General features: G+C 41.9%; 1 protein-coding gene across 4 annotated transcripts in view; it reads right to left on the reverse strand.

Annotated features, from left to right (window-relative positions):
• Positions 1-17,723, reverse strand: part of Hs3st4 (heparan sulfate-glucosamine 3-sulfotransferase 4) — a 443,755-nt gene that overhangs the window by 56,845 nt on the left and 369,187 nt on the right. Inside the window, exon 1 of one of the 4 annotated variants that reach the window (XM_045131891.1) lies at positions 9,353-9,393. The exons of the other annotated variants lie outside the window; for them this stretch is intronic. The gene's annotated coding sequence lies outside the window, so the exon portion shown is untranslated. Of the gene's footprint in view, positions 1-9,352; positions 9,394-17,723 lie in introns of those variants that run through there. 4 annotated transcript variants of the gene reach the window in all.

Consider the following 17,723-nt stretch of genomic DNA (forward strand, 5'->3'; position numbering starts at 1 on the left):
GACAAGAGTCAGGGCACCAACATTCACACACATGGGAAGCATGTCAGCTGAAGGATGGTTGAACAGAAGTGAAATGAGAAAGCATGGATGGCTGTATTATGAATTTCTTTGTGTGTCAAGCTTGGGAAACAGCTTCAGTGTGATGTCAAAGGCCAAGAATGCAAGAAAGTATATTCACCTGAAGCCTCAGTCCATTTTGGGTTGTATAGCAAAATAGCTGAGGATAGAAAATTTACACAGAAAAGAGATTTAGTGAGTTCACAGTTTTGGAAGCCAAAGAGCATGGGGCCTGTGGTGGTTTGATTCAGGTGTCCCCCATAAACTTAGGTGTTCTGAATGCTAAGTTCCCAGCTGATGGATATTTGGGAATTAATGCCTCCTGGAGGGAGTGTATTGTTGGGGGCCGGTTTATGGGCTTTATAGCCAGTTTCCCCATGCCAGTGTTTGGTACACCCTCCTGTTGCTGTGGTCCACCTTATGTTGGCCAGGGGGTGATGTCCACCCTCTGCTCATGCCATCGTTTTTCTCTGCCATCATGGAGCTTCCCCTTGAGCCTGTAAGCCAAAATAAATCTCTTTTTCCCATAAGCTACTCTTGGTTGGGTGATTTCTACCAGCAATGCAAACCAGACTGCAAGAGGGCCCTTGCATCTACATGGGTGTGACAACAGTTTCTAGCTATGTCACATCATCGGTGGCACCATGATGAGAGAGAGAGGGTGGGGGAAGGGAGGAAGGAAGGGGAGAAAGGAGAGTGGGAGGAAGATTAGGGTTTCATGGCATGACCAGAAGCAAGAGTGATGCAGAAGTTCCAGGCCTGCTTACAAACAATGATTCTCACTGCCTTTGCCCTGAGATGGCATCAGTCCCTTCTGCGGCACTGTCTCCTCAACTCTTAAAGTTTCTACTTTCACAGCACCACCACCCTAAGGACCCAGTGTCCAGCATAAGACATTTAGGAACACATGAGCCATATCCAATCCAAGCAGTGATGGGTAATGCATAGAAAGGCCCTTGCCTCTTTCTTTTTCTCCCTCCATCTTTCTTAGCATGCTGGCTTTTTCTTTGCTGCATGTCAGACAGCTATCCCAACTCCAGACATCACACTGACAGTCAAAACAGGAAGTAGGAACAGTAACAGAGACACCATTACTAAGTGTCCTCTTTATTGAGAAAGCAAAACATCTTCAGACCCCAAAATGTCTGATAACTACAGATTGTGGTGAACATAACATGACCCAAGGTACTGACCTAGGTACAAAGAAAGTTGTCACACAAGTAGAAAACAATGTATTTGGGGCAACTCAGTCAAACACCCATGCCTGATGCATGATTTTTCAGCAAAGTTTTCATGGGTGGAGGCAGGAGGTCAACATTTGTGGAAGCTGTGTAAAAATTAAAATGTCCTGCTATTTGAAAGAAAGAAATAACCCAGAAGTAGGAGGGAGCATGTAAATGGTGTAAATGCTACTTTATATACTTGGAGAACTTTCAGTTTGGACACTTGAAGGCAGAGATGAGATCACTGAGTATTCCAGGACTAAAAGCACTCCTCATGGGGAACACAGATGACAACTTGCCAATCCAAGTTCAGATGTTTAGCATCACATCTCTGATATCAAGCAGTTCTGTGACAGAGAAGGACAAGGACCCCTAGTGCATAAAAGAATAGTAAGAAGGCTTATGATGTGTTGGATGCAGTCCTACATCTTTGTTTGTATTGAATCACTTACATTTATGAGATAGTGTTAGTGTTTTGTTTCATTTCATCAACAGGGTCTTAAAAAGTGTGGTGTGCAAAACTGGTTTTACACCTGAGAGGCAGGATGCTACACTGCGAGTGCCATCTTAAATTTCTGGGATTGCTTATTTGTTTTTGCAGTGCTGGGGATGGACCCCAGAGACTTGCACATGCTAGATAAATGCTTTAGCACTGAGCCACCCCCCTGCTGCTATCTGAATTGTCTAAGACATCATCCTGCACATATCCCACTAGTCACAGAGCTCTAAAGTCCCCTGAATTCATGTCTAGTTTCAATTCTGGTGCCTCTTGACGCATACCAAAGTTACCCCCAGCTCAGTAATTTGCTTAGATGGCAGTGAGAAAATGGACCATGCACCTTCCAAAAGCTAACAACTCCTTATCTAGATTCCTGGCCCATCTGATTTAGAATGGTCCTGTGAAGGAGTACCTCCAGGGACTGGGGAGATCCTCAGTGGGTAAAGTGCTGGCCACACAAATATGAAGAACTGAATTCAGAACCCCAGCACCCATATAAAAGCCAGACACCTGCATGAAATACCCAGAGTGGGGAGTTGGAGCCAGGAAATTCCCCCAGCTCTTGCTGACTGATAGACTAGCTAAATCAGTAAGCTCTAGCTTCTCCATGACCATGTCTTAAAAAAATATAAGATAGGGCTGGAGTGATGGCTTAGTGGTTAAGGTAATTGCCTGCAAATCCAAAGGATTCAGGTTTGATTCCCCAGGACCCATGTAAGCCAGATGCACAAGGGGGTGCATGTGTCTGGAATTCATTACAGCAGCTGGTTGCCCTGGTGCACCCTTTCTCTCTCTCTCTCTCTCTCCCTGCCTATTTTCTCAATTAAATTAAATTAAATTTAAAAAATAGTGTAGGGTAACTGAAAATGACACCCAATGATGACCTCTGACCTCCACATCCAACATACATGCATAAATGCACACTTCCACACATGTTAACCCACATCCCTATGAATGTGCATGTGAACATGCACACACACACACTACATGTATATACACATGCACAAAACAATGAAAAAGATGACAAAAAGATGCATCCAAATGTTTCATGACAGCTAACAATACAGGATCAATTTGAGATCTGCTCAAAAAAAAAAAAAAAAGGGAAATCATACCTAATTCTATAAATCATGTCAAAAGTTCATAGCTGAGGAGGCCATAGTCCCTTTTAAAGCAGAACCTATTACTACAATTTTGCTAAACAGATGTGTTGTTAAACTGAATTCTAACCAGATTAATGCTACTCTCAGCCTGGGGCAGAAAAACCTGCTGTTTCTGGTGGGCTATGATAAATTCACCCCCATATGTGGTCACAGTGCTGAAATGTAATAATACAATGTGGCACACTTATATCACCTCCCTCCCCCCATTTAGTCTCCTAGAATATCACAGAAGTGGGGGAAGAAAGAATTTAAGAGCTAGAGAGTGAGGAGGAGTGACATGGAACTCTCTTGCCTGGATATGACATAGCTGTTATACCCATGAACTCAAAGCAACTGTGGCTAACCTGCAAAAAACAAAATAGGGCCAGTCAATATTCTGGCATAGATGGGGGAAGAGATCATGAGTACCTGGTCCTCCCTGAGAGGTACTGACATTGCTGGGGGAGTCATTCTCCTCAGTGCTGTATCCACTAGTCTGTGGTGGAGGGGGAAGAAGGGGCTCAGGGGGACATACAGGGGGTGAAGAGAGGGTAATGGGGATCTTCGCGTCACAATTCAATATATATGCATAAAGGAATAATTTTAATTAAATTTTCAAATGTCCCATGAAAAAGAGCTTGTTAAGGACCATGCCAGCTAATAGCCCCTCTGGGTCCAGGGCACAAGCCTTTTGGGGTGAGGATTCTACATTACACTGTTCACTTTCTTATTGAAATTTTTTAAAATTTTTTATGAGAGACTCAAAGAGTAAGAGAGAAAGAGACACAGAGAATTGGCACACCATGGCCTTAGCCACTGCAAATGAAATCCAGATGTGTGTGCTACCTTGTACATCTGGCTTACATGGGTTCTGAGGATTCAAACCTGGGTCCTTAGGCTTTGCAGACAAGCACCTTAACCACTAAGCCATCTCTCCAGTCTACTTTCTTTTTAAATGTGTGTGTGTGTGTGTGTGTGTGTGTGTGTGTGTGTTTAATTGTTTATTTGAGAGAGAGAAAGAGGCATATAGAAAGAGAGGATGGGCATTCCAGGACCTTCAGCCACTGCCAATGAACCAAAGGCGCATGTGCCACCCTTGTGCATCTGGCTTTCATGGGTCCTGGAGAATTGAAGCTGGGTCCTTGAGCTTCACAGGCAAGTATCTTAACCACTAAGCCATCTCTCCAGTACCACACTGTTCACTTTCTGAAACAACTCTCCCTTCATATTGATGATCCTTCTTCCTCAGATCCCTCAATACCTAAAGACAACAATACAGGGCTGGTGTGCTAGAAGATGGAGAGCCATTTGACTGGGTCATGGATTTCAACTGGTCCAAATTCAAGCTTTCTAATAACTTTCCAATTAAATTCAGTTAATATTAGTATTACTCAAAGATAAGAGAGTATGTTACAGGTCAGGGGCAAGGACAAGGCAAGTAAAGAGTCTACAGCACAAGATCCACAGATGTATGACCCTGAGGGTGAGAGGTTTTTGTGTTTTCTTTAATGTTGTGCCCTCACCCCACACTTCTCTCTTCACAGTTTCAGCCTGATTCATCTTTCAGCTTTACACTGAGCTGTGCTCCTGGCTTTGGGTTATGACAAATCATTGTGTTTTAAAATAAATCCTCTAATTAACTTGTGGCAGGTGTGACAATAATGCATGATGCTTTCATTAGGAAAAGGCTCAGGTATAAACAGTTTGTAGCTGCCTTGTTATGGTTTGAATGTGACATGTCACCCACAGGCTCATATGTTTGAACACTAGGTTGTGAGCTATTTAGGGAGGCTGTGGAAACTATAGGAGAAGCAGCTTACCTAAAGAAAGTAAGTAGCTGTGAGGCAGGCCTTAGGGGATGTAACCTGGTCCTGGTTCAGATCTTATGCTACTTCCCAGTCCACCAAGATGAACTGCCACCAAGGAGCCTCCCTGCTGTGCCCTCCCTGCTGATAAAGTGTGTGGCCACAAACAGTGAGCCAGAATAAATCCTTCCTCCCTTACATTGCTTCTTGTCAGGTCTTTGGAAACAGTGATGAGAAAAGTAACTAATGCGTGCCTCTATTTTATAACTAATACATGCCCGAATTTTATAACCTGATTTTGGCATTTCATGATGTTTTTGAACATAACAAAAACCTCAAACAATTCAAGTGCCCTAGGTCTCTTCCAAATTGAGAAATCTGTAAGTAGAGAAATACTTTCTTCTCCCTCTGAGATCTGCTTTGGACTTAAATTCCTCCACCTCTTGCTGTCTGCTTGCCCTTTAGCCTTGAGTCTCCTCGGAATACTACCAACCTACAGCCCACTCTCCACGGCCTTCCAGGCTGGACCTTTTTTCTCCCTCCTATCACCTGCTCTTGCAGCAGTGGGCTGCTTCAGGAGGCACCACACGTCACCAAGAATTTCACCTCCAGGGTTTGCGGGGCTCTGTGCAGGAGTGTCAATGGGGCTTCATGCAAACTTAATGGAAATTCAGTTACACATGTTTTCTATTAGCAATTCAGACTCTTTTAGGACTTTTAAAACACACTTTGCAATTCACCAAAATTCTGGGAGGCATTTAAATAGGAAAAATCTATAAAAGCACAGAATATCTGAGGTTTCTGGAAGGAGGCTTTAATGAAGAATTTCTCCCAAGAGGAGCATTTACTGAAATGCTTTTTGCTCTGTATCACAAGTTTCTCCAGATGAGTACAAGACTAAATCGCAGGTCTCCTCAAAAAACAATGTCAATGGAATAGATTTTTTTTCTAAAAAATGATCCCAGGTTACCATAACAACCAAGGTTCCAACATTATGTTGACTAACTGCAAAGTGATATGATCAGGAAGACCTGAGCAGAGAACAAAAATATCAGGTTGCAAGTGGATAAAAAAAAAAAAAAAAAAGTTGTTTCAATGGGGATGTTTTCGGTGAGAAGGTAAATGTAAAGCATTCTTCCTTGCTAAAGGGTCTTTCAGGAGCTTCATACACTTGTCGAGAGTTATCCCATCATTTTATTCAGTGCCAAAGCTCCAAGACAGATGATACATCAGTTAGCTATCACTGTGTAACGGTTTGAAATTTTGTGACTTTAAGCCAGTGCCATTTATTTTTCTCATGCCTGTAAGGATGGGCTGAGCTCAGGTTATATTATCTGCGCTTTGCTTGTCTGACTTCAGTTGGGATAGTTCAGGCATACGTGGTCAGCTGGCAGGTTGACTGTGGCTGGAGGAATCATCTGAGGTCACTTAGCGTTGTTCCATGTAGCATGGCATTATCAGCCAGCCACCTTATCTCCAGATAAACAGGGTCTCTGAAGAACGTCAACTCTGGGAGGTGTTCTTGGAACCCAACCCAAGCTCTGATCTGCACCACATTTTGTTGGTGAAAACTCACCCCACCCAGTTTCCAAAGACAGGGAAATAGACACTATCTTTTGATTGATTTGTCCACACAAGAGTGAAGAATTGGAGTGATTTGTGAAAACAAAAGGTAAATGTTCAAAAATCATGCAAGTCATGTCATTTGGTTCTCAGAAAGCAAAGTAACATCTTAAATTGTCAAATTATAGCCCTTGAATTAAACACCATTTTTGATAATGTACTTCTTAGAATTTTATATTTATTCTATGATTTCCTTCAATTCCCTCAAAAATTCCAAGTGGCTCTTTAGCCTCTGAAGCTTGTATTACTGAGGTTAGAATGGTATTGCCTGAAATGTCTGTTCAACACTTAATGACAAGACATTGAATGAGACCATTAAGATGTGAGCTTTGAAGTCATCTGTCTTGGGTCCCAATTTCCTCTCCAACTCTGGCTATATATATGTATGAATTCACAATATAGAACTCTTGACCTCTAGAATCCTCAGTATATGTGATAATTTGTTGATTCTAAGACATACTTCTTAAAGTGCTCATTCAAACTGTACTATGCAAAGGAGAAAATTAACCCCTGCCATGCACACAAGATGCTTTGAGAAGGATATGTATACACCTTGGTCCTCCAAGCAGTACACAGAACATGAGAGCATGAAGGGAAGTATGCCCTCCAGGATGACATCTTAAAGAGAATAAAACTCACCTAGCTACTGGTTAGCGTCAGCAGCACTTTTTTCTTAATGGTATTTAACTATCATATCAAATATGGGAGGACAATTTCTTCTGCCCGTTTTCCTGGAGCTGCAACTGAGAATCAGAAAGGTAACAAAGAAATGCTCAGGGTCAAAAAAAATTAATTAGTTTCATGGAAAAGTTGGACCAAAATGTCTTTAACTCCAAATATCTTTCTGGGCCATGAATAAGAGAGTAGAGCAAAGAATGATGATGCTCAGAATTATGAAAGTGGCATCCGGCCATATATGATTCAGATCCTGGCTTAGAGGCAGGCAGCAAGTTGGTTGGAAGTGGGACTGAGAACTTGGAGAATAATGTTTTCAAAAAAAAGCACAAGGGTTTTAAAAAATCTAGTTTGCACGGTTGTTAGTGGTGGAGTCTTTAACAAAGCCCATTAGTGATACGCCCCTCTAGACCACCAGCAAGACTTGTAAAGTGCTGCCTCGGTTTCTCTTCTGAGCCCCTATGTGTCTATACTTATCTACAGTCCTGGCCCATGGGACCATGTTGCTGGTATTTACTATATAACATTCCTATAGGAATTCATTCTAGTCATAGACAAGAAGTCTAAAGAGCGGATGCCTCTGAAGTCCCATCTACAAAAGGATGCCCTTCTCTCCTTTGGTCACAGAATTGACAGTGAGGTCCTCAGATAAGTCAGAAATCTTTCTGAGGATTACGTTGCCTTATGCAGGAGGGTCTCTGGCTCTACCTGCTTTTCTCTGTAACTGACCTCTGCTGTGCCACAGCACTGTATTCTTTGTTAGTGAGACTCACCACAGGAACAGGCGCCTGGGGAGGAGGGCTCTAGGTGCTCTTTGAAGATGCCCTGTGTTCTCTGTAGACTATGACCTTTCCAGGCCATCTGCACTCCCTACCTGGCCCCTGGCTGTGTGAGATGACTTCCAACACCTTTCCTACTCCAGCTAGTATGATTCTGTGAACTCTTTGCCTCTCTAATTTTTCCTTATTATGTCTTATAACAAGGATGAGTCTGTTCTCATTAGCTGAAAAAGGATAAGACAGGTAGAGAAAGAAAAAAGGGACTATGATTTAGCCAGTTATGCTAGGATGATGGAAATGGTTAGGTCCAGCTCCAGGCTACAAGCAGGAGTAAGACTAACCAGGGACCCTTGAAAGAAAGACAGCCTTGGGAGGGCCCCATCATGGATACAGGAATATCTCAACAGTCACAGCTCAAAAGAGGTTTCGGGTGCTAAGACAAATTCGCATCAGCGACATCAGCTAGAAGGCTACAGGCACCTGGTCACAGCTCAGAATAGACAATCCATCCTTGAGAGATCTGTAAGAATAAAGCAGGTCTTTATTTGATTGACAGCCTTTAGTGACCAGTTGACATGTAAATGAAATGACCATTAACATTTAATGTGAGTCAATGACTATGCCAAGAACTGTAAATAAAGTTATTACTAGCTCTAGTTTTCAGAGAAGGCTAATGCCACAGGATGTTAAAAGGAAAACTAGTACTGGATCCAAGAACTAAACCAGATCTGTTTCACACAAAGGTGTTTTTTTTTTTTTTCCTAAATATTCTGAATTGTATATGAGAAATTTAGTTGGACTTGAATTAAAGTAATCTGTCTCAGAGATGTAAATTCAATGGTTAAGTAACAGAAACATGCTCTTTCAGCCACTCAGTGTTCATTAACCTCTACTTCCCATTTTTTTGCACATATGTTTCAGGTGGAATTCCATTACCAGGTCCAGAAGGTAATACACATGTCCCAGCCTAGCTAATGTATTCCACCCCCTGGTCCTACAATGTTCTATTTGAGGAGGAACATGTGACATGAGCTAGTTCAATCACGGGGAACCTCTAGTTAACCAGGATAGAGGAGAGGGAAGAGGAAGGAATGAATAAAAAAATTAAGGGAAGAAGGAAGGGAGGGAGAGAGGGGGAGAGAGAAAGAGAAAGGGAGGGGGAAGAAGGAAGTGCTTCTTCATTCCTATTGGATCCATGAGCAAAGAACTTCAGGCCAAAGCTATGGGCTGTATCTCATGCCTACAAAATCAGAACTGGTCAGAGAAAGATGTCAATACAGAGATCTATGCCCTGGTTTGAATGAAAGAATAAAGAGAACCTGGAAAACAAGATTTAGTGACAATATTTGATTCAGCCCACGAGTCAAGCTGCTTGGAGCTTGCATAACTTACTCTTTCACATTCTTGAGCCAACAAACTCCTACCTGCTTAGACCAGTTGAATCAGGTTTATGGTCACTTAAAATGAGAGTCCTACTGAGTTCTGTACAAGCAATAAAGTTAAAAGCACAACAAATTCCAAAGGATCTGCCCAGAACACTTAAATTTACCTTTTCCTGGTGCTCGTGGGTTGCCTACATGGTGGGTAGAGGTCAAGGAGAGCCTGAAGAAGAATGGTACTGACTGAGACTTGGAAGTTGATGAGACTGGATGTTTTGTACTGTGACATAATGTTGAACTTTAAAGCAATACAGAACCATTCAGCAGTAAGTGTGTGCTGGGTAATAAGTGATCTTCCATTAGAAAAAAACAAAGTGGCTTCCACAGTCACACACAACTAATTCATTAGAGCTCTTTGACATGGCTGAAGTCTGCTGTGGAGATAATTTAATCAGACTGAAAAAAAAAGAAAGAAAATCTTTGACAACTTTCCATATTAAAAGGTATTCAGAAACACTGCACCACCATGGGACTGAGGATGTGTGTGAAATTTTCCATGAGCAGAGAATCTACTTGGAGGCCAGGAACAGAGGAAAAGTGAGCAGGCCCTTTAGAGGGTGGAAACACGTAGTAAACTGCGTTTCTCAAGGTCCATAGAAACAGTATTTGTCCCAATGAACATCTTTGTAAAAGGTGGAGAACTCATTGTGGAGTACAAAACCTAAACGTGTGAACTGCAGTGAATTCTTTCAGTTAATGAGAAGTCAAAACGCAAGAAGATTGCAATTGTTATCCCTAGCCAATTGTTAAGTAATGACTCATTAGATAATTGCTAGAGCCAAGCTGATCAATTGCAAGATGAAGTTTGAAGCTTCTCATGAACATTGCAAGATCAAAGAGCACTAACAACTGCTGCTTTCTTCCTCACTACGATGCCTAGTGAATAGAACATGTATCTGCTAGGTTGGTATGAGGGGTGTTATACCAGATTTCACAGGACAGATGTGCCATACCTTGGCTGTCTCCCACCTGTGTGGCCAATCAAAGAACTATATTAAGAAAGAAGCCCAATGCCGGGTGTGGTGGTGCACACCTTTAATCCCAGCACTTGGGAGGCAGACATAGGAGAATCACCTTTAGTTCAAGGCCACCCTGAGACTACATAATGAATTCCAGGTTGGCCTGGGTTAGAATGAGACCCTACCTCAAAAAAATTTTTTTAAAAAAGAAAGAAAAAATCCCAATCTTAATTATTGTTAATTATCTATAGGGTCTCTCAGTTTCCCCTACTTTTTCTTCCTGGGTCCTGTCAAAAATTATAGTATGCTTTGAACACTCTGTAACCAATCAGCAGCTTAAGCCAAACTGGAGCCTTGGATATTCCCAAACATTGATGAAGGTGCTCAGACTATTGTCCAAAACCCAAAAAGACATTGATGCTGGCCCTGAGTCAAAACTGCTTATACGACCCACCTCAACTCCATCACACCATGCCACAGTCACACACCCCTTTCTTTTACTATGCCTTGTAGGGATAAAGTGCAGGCCTGTATGAGTAGATTCATCTAGTAAATGTGTGGAGTGACTAATCATCACAGAATCTAATGCTCCTTTCTTTGAGTTCCCAGCTTATCCCAACTGAGGAACCATTGTGAGAATTCCCCTGCCATTGCATTAGAGGTGATCCTAGCCTCACGATAAGTGGTTTGAAAAGGTATCAATGCTAAGACTGCTTAGAAATGGACACTATGGATGAAGAGAAAGCAGTGCCTCTATGATGAGCACCTGTAGACACTGCCACACTGAGAGCAAACATCACAGTGCCCAGACAGCCGAGAACTCCAGCAGCTCCATGGCCACCAGGAAATCTGCCAAGCAGGGAATACAAGCACTGGTGCCCAGCTGAGTGGTTGAGAAGCTTCCAGCTAATATGCCACTGGTGTTTGTCACAGGCTACCAGCTATAGACCTCAAGAAAAAAAAAAAAAAAGTTAGGCCTGTTCTTCAATGAATTATTGAATATATTGTTTAATGAATTCAGCTTTTCTGACCCAAGTTCTAGCCCAGTGTCTATTTTTCAAAGCACTGGTACCTAAAAGCCCCTTTCCTTAGTTCAATGTTGAGAGTAGGAAGTAATGGTTTAATTGAATTCTACTTCTTCTTGATTCTAAGCAAAGTAGATCTCACACTTTATTGTCAGTATTCAAGAAAAAGAGAGAGAAAGAGGGGAAGGATGGAGAAGGGGAGGCAGAGAGGAAGAGGAGATGGAAAAACAAACAAAAGAAAGAGAAACAGCTCATTACTAGTCATTCTGGATCCCTGAACTTGTCACTTGCCAAAGTTTACTCGTGCTGCCTGGTCACATTTCAGTCCTCTTGCTTATCATGTGATTTGAACTTGGGCCTCAGAATTGCTTCATTGGGCTTTCCTGCTTGACCCAGACTTGGGTTCATCTTTGAAAACACACTGTTTTCACCTTCCTCAGGAGAGTCCCACCCACAGGGCTTCTTACCTGCCTAGTTACTCAGAGGCAGAAACTCCTCACAAGTTTGAACCAGGACCATGGATGAAGCCAGGCAAGTGAGGTTTCCTGAACACCGGATCTAGGCTGTCAGAACACTATGGGCCAGTGGAGCTCTGCTGCTTCTACCCACTCCTGTTCTCTCTGCAGACCTCACTTTCTTTATCTGCACTAGGAAGATGCAGGTAAATGTTCTCTGAAGGTGTTTCCAAAGCTGAGGGCTGTCGAGTGGATGAAAGTAGAGGCTATAACAACAGGGAGGCAGCTGTCCCCCTGGGTAGGCTCACCTCCATTGGGAAAGAAAAGGGTAAAGCTGGAAAGCAGCAGCTCTTCAGTGCCGCTGAGAGGCCCAAGCATGATGGACAGGACAGCATCCCATAATTACGAAGCAGGAGAGAGCACCATCCATTAAGACCTTTTAGCCACAGCTGCCACAGAGCTGTCCACCCCCTGCTGTGCCTGTGAGCCAAGTCACCCCTACTTTTCAGAGCCAAGGAGCCCTCTTGTACTGGTTTCTTTAGCTCACTCGTGTCACTGCCTTGCCCCAAAGCCCACATTTAAGCTGACCAAAAAGCCTGCAGGAAGCAATGCAATCTAAAAATATTATCATCACTTGGGACCTGATTTCTTTTTCTCCTCTTGACAAATGGAAAATCTCCAGGGGTTGTTCTGAGCTGATGCCCAGATAATGCTGAAATAACAGGCCCTTGTACAGCCTCTAGCTCAACCCCTGTCCCTAGCAGATGAGGAAACTGGACTCCAGAAAGGTTTGGTGACTCCTGGAAAATCACAGATCCACACTGGCATAGCTCAGGGATCATCCACAAGTCAAGGCTTCTAATAGGGACAATTTCATTGCAAAAACTTGTGTCACCTCCCACACTGTATAGTTAAATCATTACAACCCCATGAAACTTGCTGAAAAGTCCCTTCCTCAGAAAGCATGTTTTAAATGGCTTTCAGATTATGCATTAATTCTCCTACTTTCTGGGTAGGACTCTAGCCCTTTATCCTCTTTCCTAGGATGTATCCTTTTCTACGTCCCCCAGTATCCTCCTCAGTGAGACAGAGGCCATTCCTGTTCCCAGGCCTCTGAATATCAACTCTTCACACAGAGAGTCACAGGAGCAGCTCACTGTACCTGTGCGACAGAGTGAGTTATCAACCTCTCTGAGTCTTGGTTTACCCACGGTTTCCAATAGGGGGTCATACTAATGTCACCAGGTCATAACAGGTATATTTGGCACTAACTATAATTACGTTTTGAAATACCAACAAAGACACTCATGTTAACCTTGTCCTCTGTAGGCTACTTGCATGTACGTGTTGATCTGTGTCACCATGAAAACCAGAAGAAACAGAAAATAATCTGTCTGAACAATACAGAGCTACCTGCATGCCCATGTTTATCACAGTACTACTGTTCACAATAGCCAAGACAAATAACCTGCTTATGGCCCGAGCAACAGATGAATAAAGAAACTGTATCTATATACTAGAGTTTGATTCAGCCATAAAGAAGAAATGAAATTATGTAATTTGTAGAAAAATAGATGAGGGCTGGAGAGATGGCTTAGTGGTTAAGGCATTTCCCAGCAAAGCCAAAGGACCCAGGTTCAATTCCCCAGTACCTACATAAAGCCAGATACACAAGGTGGTGCATGTATCTGAAGTACATTTGCAGTGGCCATTGGCCTTGAAATGCCCGTTCTTTCTCTGTCCCTCCCTCCCCTCCTCTCACTCACAATCTTTCTCTGTATCTCTCTCTCACACACACACAAAAATAAATAAATAAATAAATAAAATATTTAAAAATAGATGAAACTGAAGGTCATGATGCACACAAAGAAGACAGGCTCCAAAAGACAAATGTCATGTGTTTCTCCTCATATATGGAATCAAATCTTTAAAAGGTATAAAAGGAAGGTTATGTTGGAAATAGACAGTTATCAGAAAAGGAGGAGAAGGGACAAGAGAGGGAAGTGGGGAGGACTATGAACAAGGTACCATGATATACATATATAAACACATTATAATGAAGCCTACTGTTTATACTCTAGAGAAAGACTGTTCAATCCATTGTGGTGAAAGTGCCTTGACATTCTGGCTCATTACTTGGTGAAGCACACAGTGTTTGTTTGATGTTATTTAAGAAGCTCATCTAGAAAATAAGTGGAGAGAAGGCTCACAGTACCAAATGATGAACACATATCTGCAGGTGCTAGAATAGAGTCTCATTCTAGACAACAGTTTTGCTCCCTGGAGATAGCTCCCAGAGCCACTCCAAGGTATTTACAGAACACATGGCCACACTTCCAGCCCTCTTCTCAGGTACTCTCACAACACTGGGTTATGAAAGGGTCTTTGCCATCAGAATAATGAGTTGATTCAGAGCCATGCTGGCTTGTTGTTCTCATCTTTCAATTTCACATTGATGAATGTAGCCATTATTTTGACATGATACTTTCCTGACCAACAGGCCTCAAAACTCCACCCTGGATGACTTAACCTTGAGACATCTGTCTTTACTTGACTCTTGAGAGAATATAACAAAGGTTTATGGGAGACGGGATTTTAAGTACAAGAACTTGTGGGTAAGCTGAGTCAATGTAGAAGGGATTCAAGTTTAAATGGAGGAGAGTAAGCATCACTGGGAAAAGCGAGGCTCTTACTGCATTCCCTCACGCATGTCTCTCACAGGTGAAGACACTCAGTGTTTTAGATCAAGCCTGAAGTAAGAATGTGCTGTTATGTTTGTGCTCTGTGGGGATCTTTATCAAATGTCTAATGAGCCAGATCTATTTAGTACACTTGGTCAAAACTACAGAATCAAGAAGTGACTTCCGTTTAAGATGGCAGTGTAGGAACCAATGCAGCCCTAGGGGAGAAAAATCCAAAAATCAACTCAGCAAAATACACTTTTGGACAAAATGATGAGGAATATAAGAAATTATCAATTGCAGCAGAGAAGTAGGAGAGATCCAGAGTGTCTCTAGAGTCCTCAGAAGCAGGCAGAAGCAGCTCCAGCAGTGCCAGAACCAGGTCTGCAAGGCCACAGCCGCCAGGCTTGGCCTGAGCCACATGAAAAGGGTTCTCCACTCACACCGGCCTCTCAAACTCAAACATGAAAGGAGGACAGGAGGGAAGAATGTCGGAGCAGCTCGTGAAGAAGAGGACCAGTGGGAAAACTTTAGCCACCACCCACAGTTTCCGCTACCCCACCACCAGCGCAAGTGACAGCAAGCACTAGAGACCCGGGGAAAGGAGTTCACTTACATAGCACATAGCACAAGTGTTCAGAGCAGCGATCCAGCAACCCAGCCAGCCTACCTGAGCCCACAGCACAGCAAAGAGGGACCCAAGCAGGAGTGTAGCATAATTGAGACCAAAACCATCCCAAAAGGTAACTGGGATTATACCAGGCCAGTACCCACCAAATCAACCTGGTACATAGGCTTGAATTGGAAGTGTGAATTGCACCTTCCATGTCAGGATAAATTAGATGTTAAATATGATGGATGGTCGAATTTGCCATTCTTAAATAAGCCATATTTTGGGCTTGACATTTGTTGCTTCCTCATTTATGAAGCCTTTGTTTCCTCTTCTGTAATTCATTAGAGAAGGATCATACTTGGTCACAAGCTGACCTGGAACCCTCAACAGTCCAGAAATCTTAGCATCCTACTTGGCAAGATTAAAGGTGTGGGGCAACACACATCCTAAGAGACTGTGATTTTGTTAGAGATTCTGGTTGTCATAACCTACTGTTGTATAAATACTCTGTATCATTTTATTTTGTTCCCCTCAGTCTACGTGAATACTCTCATAGCAGGCAAACTCAACATCTAGGGTCACTTTTGTAGTTACTCTGACAGACTTAAGAGCCACACCTAGCACCTTATGCTCTTATCCAGAACATATATAACATAACATTGATTGATACATCTAATACTACTGCAGATAATTAGAAAATACAAGCATTAAATTAATCCATTAATCCAAGATGCAAGAATATGTACATTATAACACAAGAAACACAAAAAAGCCTCAAGATAATATAATTATTTAATTAATTAATAAGTATTAATGCATTAAAAATGACCTCCAATGAGACTGATTTAGAGGAAATGCCTGGGAAAGATTTCAAAAGAATGATTATAAATATGTTCAAAGAAATCAAAGAGGAAAGGAAAAAAGACACAGGAAACCAATCTAATAAAATAAGGAGGTCAATACAAGACATAAATAAGAAAGTAGAAATAATAAAGAAAAAACAGTCAGAAGTACTAGCAATGAAGAACACAGTCAATGAAATAAAAAATTCTGTAGAAAATCTCACCAACAGAATGGATGATGGAGAGGACAGAATATCTTAACTAGAAGACCAGATCTAATACTATCCAACAAAGATAAAGACAAACTAATAGAAAAGTATGAATGGGAATTTCAAGATATTCAGGACTCTATGAGAAGATCAAACATAAGAATTCAGGATATAGTAGAAGGAGAAGAAATTCACTCCAAAGGCATAGTAGGCATTTTCAGAAAAATCATACAAGAAAACTTCCCCCAAATTGATAAAGAGATGCCAATGCAGATACAGGAAGCCTCTAGAACACCAAACAGACAAAACCTGGAAAGAACCTCTCCTTGCCATATTATAATTAAACTACCAAACCTACAAACCAAAGAAAATATATTGAAAGCAGTTAGAGAGAAAAATCAAGTCACATACAAAGGCATGCTCATCAGGATCACAACAGATTACTCATCACAAACTTTCAAAGCCAGAAGGCCTTAGAATGATGCATTCCAAGTTCTGAAAGATAACAACTATCAACCAAAGTTACTTTGTCCTGCAAAGCTTTCCATTCAAATAGACGGAGAAATAAAGACATTCCACAACAAAAGCTGGCTAAAGGAATATTTGAAGATAAAACCAGCTTTACAGAAAATACTTGAAAGGATCCTCCATGCTGAAGAGAAAGAAAAGCATACATAAGGAACCTGGAAAAAACAAACCATACTCAAATATTAGCTAATACAAGAAAGCAAAGAACTGGAAGAACTACAAAACAAGAAAAATAGCAAAACCTACAGAATCAAATCAATCAGGTAAGTGAGCCACTGCTTCCTGGTCACCCAATCTGCAGCCATGTGAATCATAAGGCATCAGTATATCACTCATCCCATGACACTATGAGGAAAATCAAGAGGCACAGCCTCACAATGGGTATGGTAGTGCATGCCTATCATCCTGGCACTTGGCAGAGGATCATAGGTTTGAGGCCAGCCTGAGCATGACTGTCTCAAACAAACAAAATAAGGAGGACTTCTTTTGAAATCTTACACAATGCTCTATATAACGGAAAACATCTAATGAAGGCATAGTGACGAGATTTCTAGGATTCTAAAGTATGGAATCTGGGGAATCTTATATAGGATGTTTTTCTTCAAAACCATATGGTATCAGAAACCTTTGCTTTATTTGTTATTACATCTGAAAATCATCTATTATCACAAAAGAGAGGGAGAATTTGGGAAAAGGAAAGGGACCATTGGGAGAGGTGGGGAAGACATGACAGTGTAATGGGATGGGGATGAGTATGGTCACAGTATATTGTGTGCATGCATGAAGGTATCATCAAAAACTTAACCAAAAAATTATTTTATACAGTTAATATACTGTAACAAAAAAGACAAGGAAAACCTGGTGACTCTCTGCACTTTTGAGTTCACGTGCTCTCAGTTCCCAGCCATGATGCCCCAAACAAAGTGCCTGAGTTCTCTATAGTAGCTCCCAAGCTTCCTGTGTTCCATGACCTACTGTCATGTGCTAGAAAACATGCAGTGTTTTTCAAACGACATCTTTTCTATCCTCATAACCAAGAACAGAGCCTCAGAAAGGATAAGTCATTGAGTCAAAGCTACTTATCCTGGCCCCAGAGTGGGTTTCAGGCTAAGACAGTCTCTCCTGAGCCTATCTCTTTGATCTTTTCAAGCTGTGTGGCCCTGCCCTTC

This window comes from Jaculus jaculus, chromosome 12, assembly GCF_020740685.1.
Source record: "Jaculus jaculus isolate mJacJac1 chromosome 12, mJacJac1.mat.Y.cur, whole genome shotgun sequence".
Lineage (NCBI taxonomy): Eukaryota > Metazoa > Chordata > Mammalia > Rodentia > Dipodidae > Jaculus > Jaculus jaculus.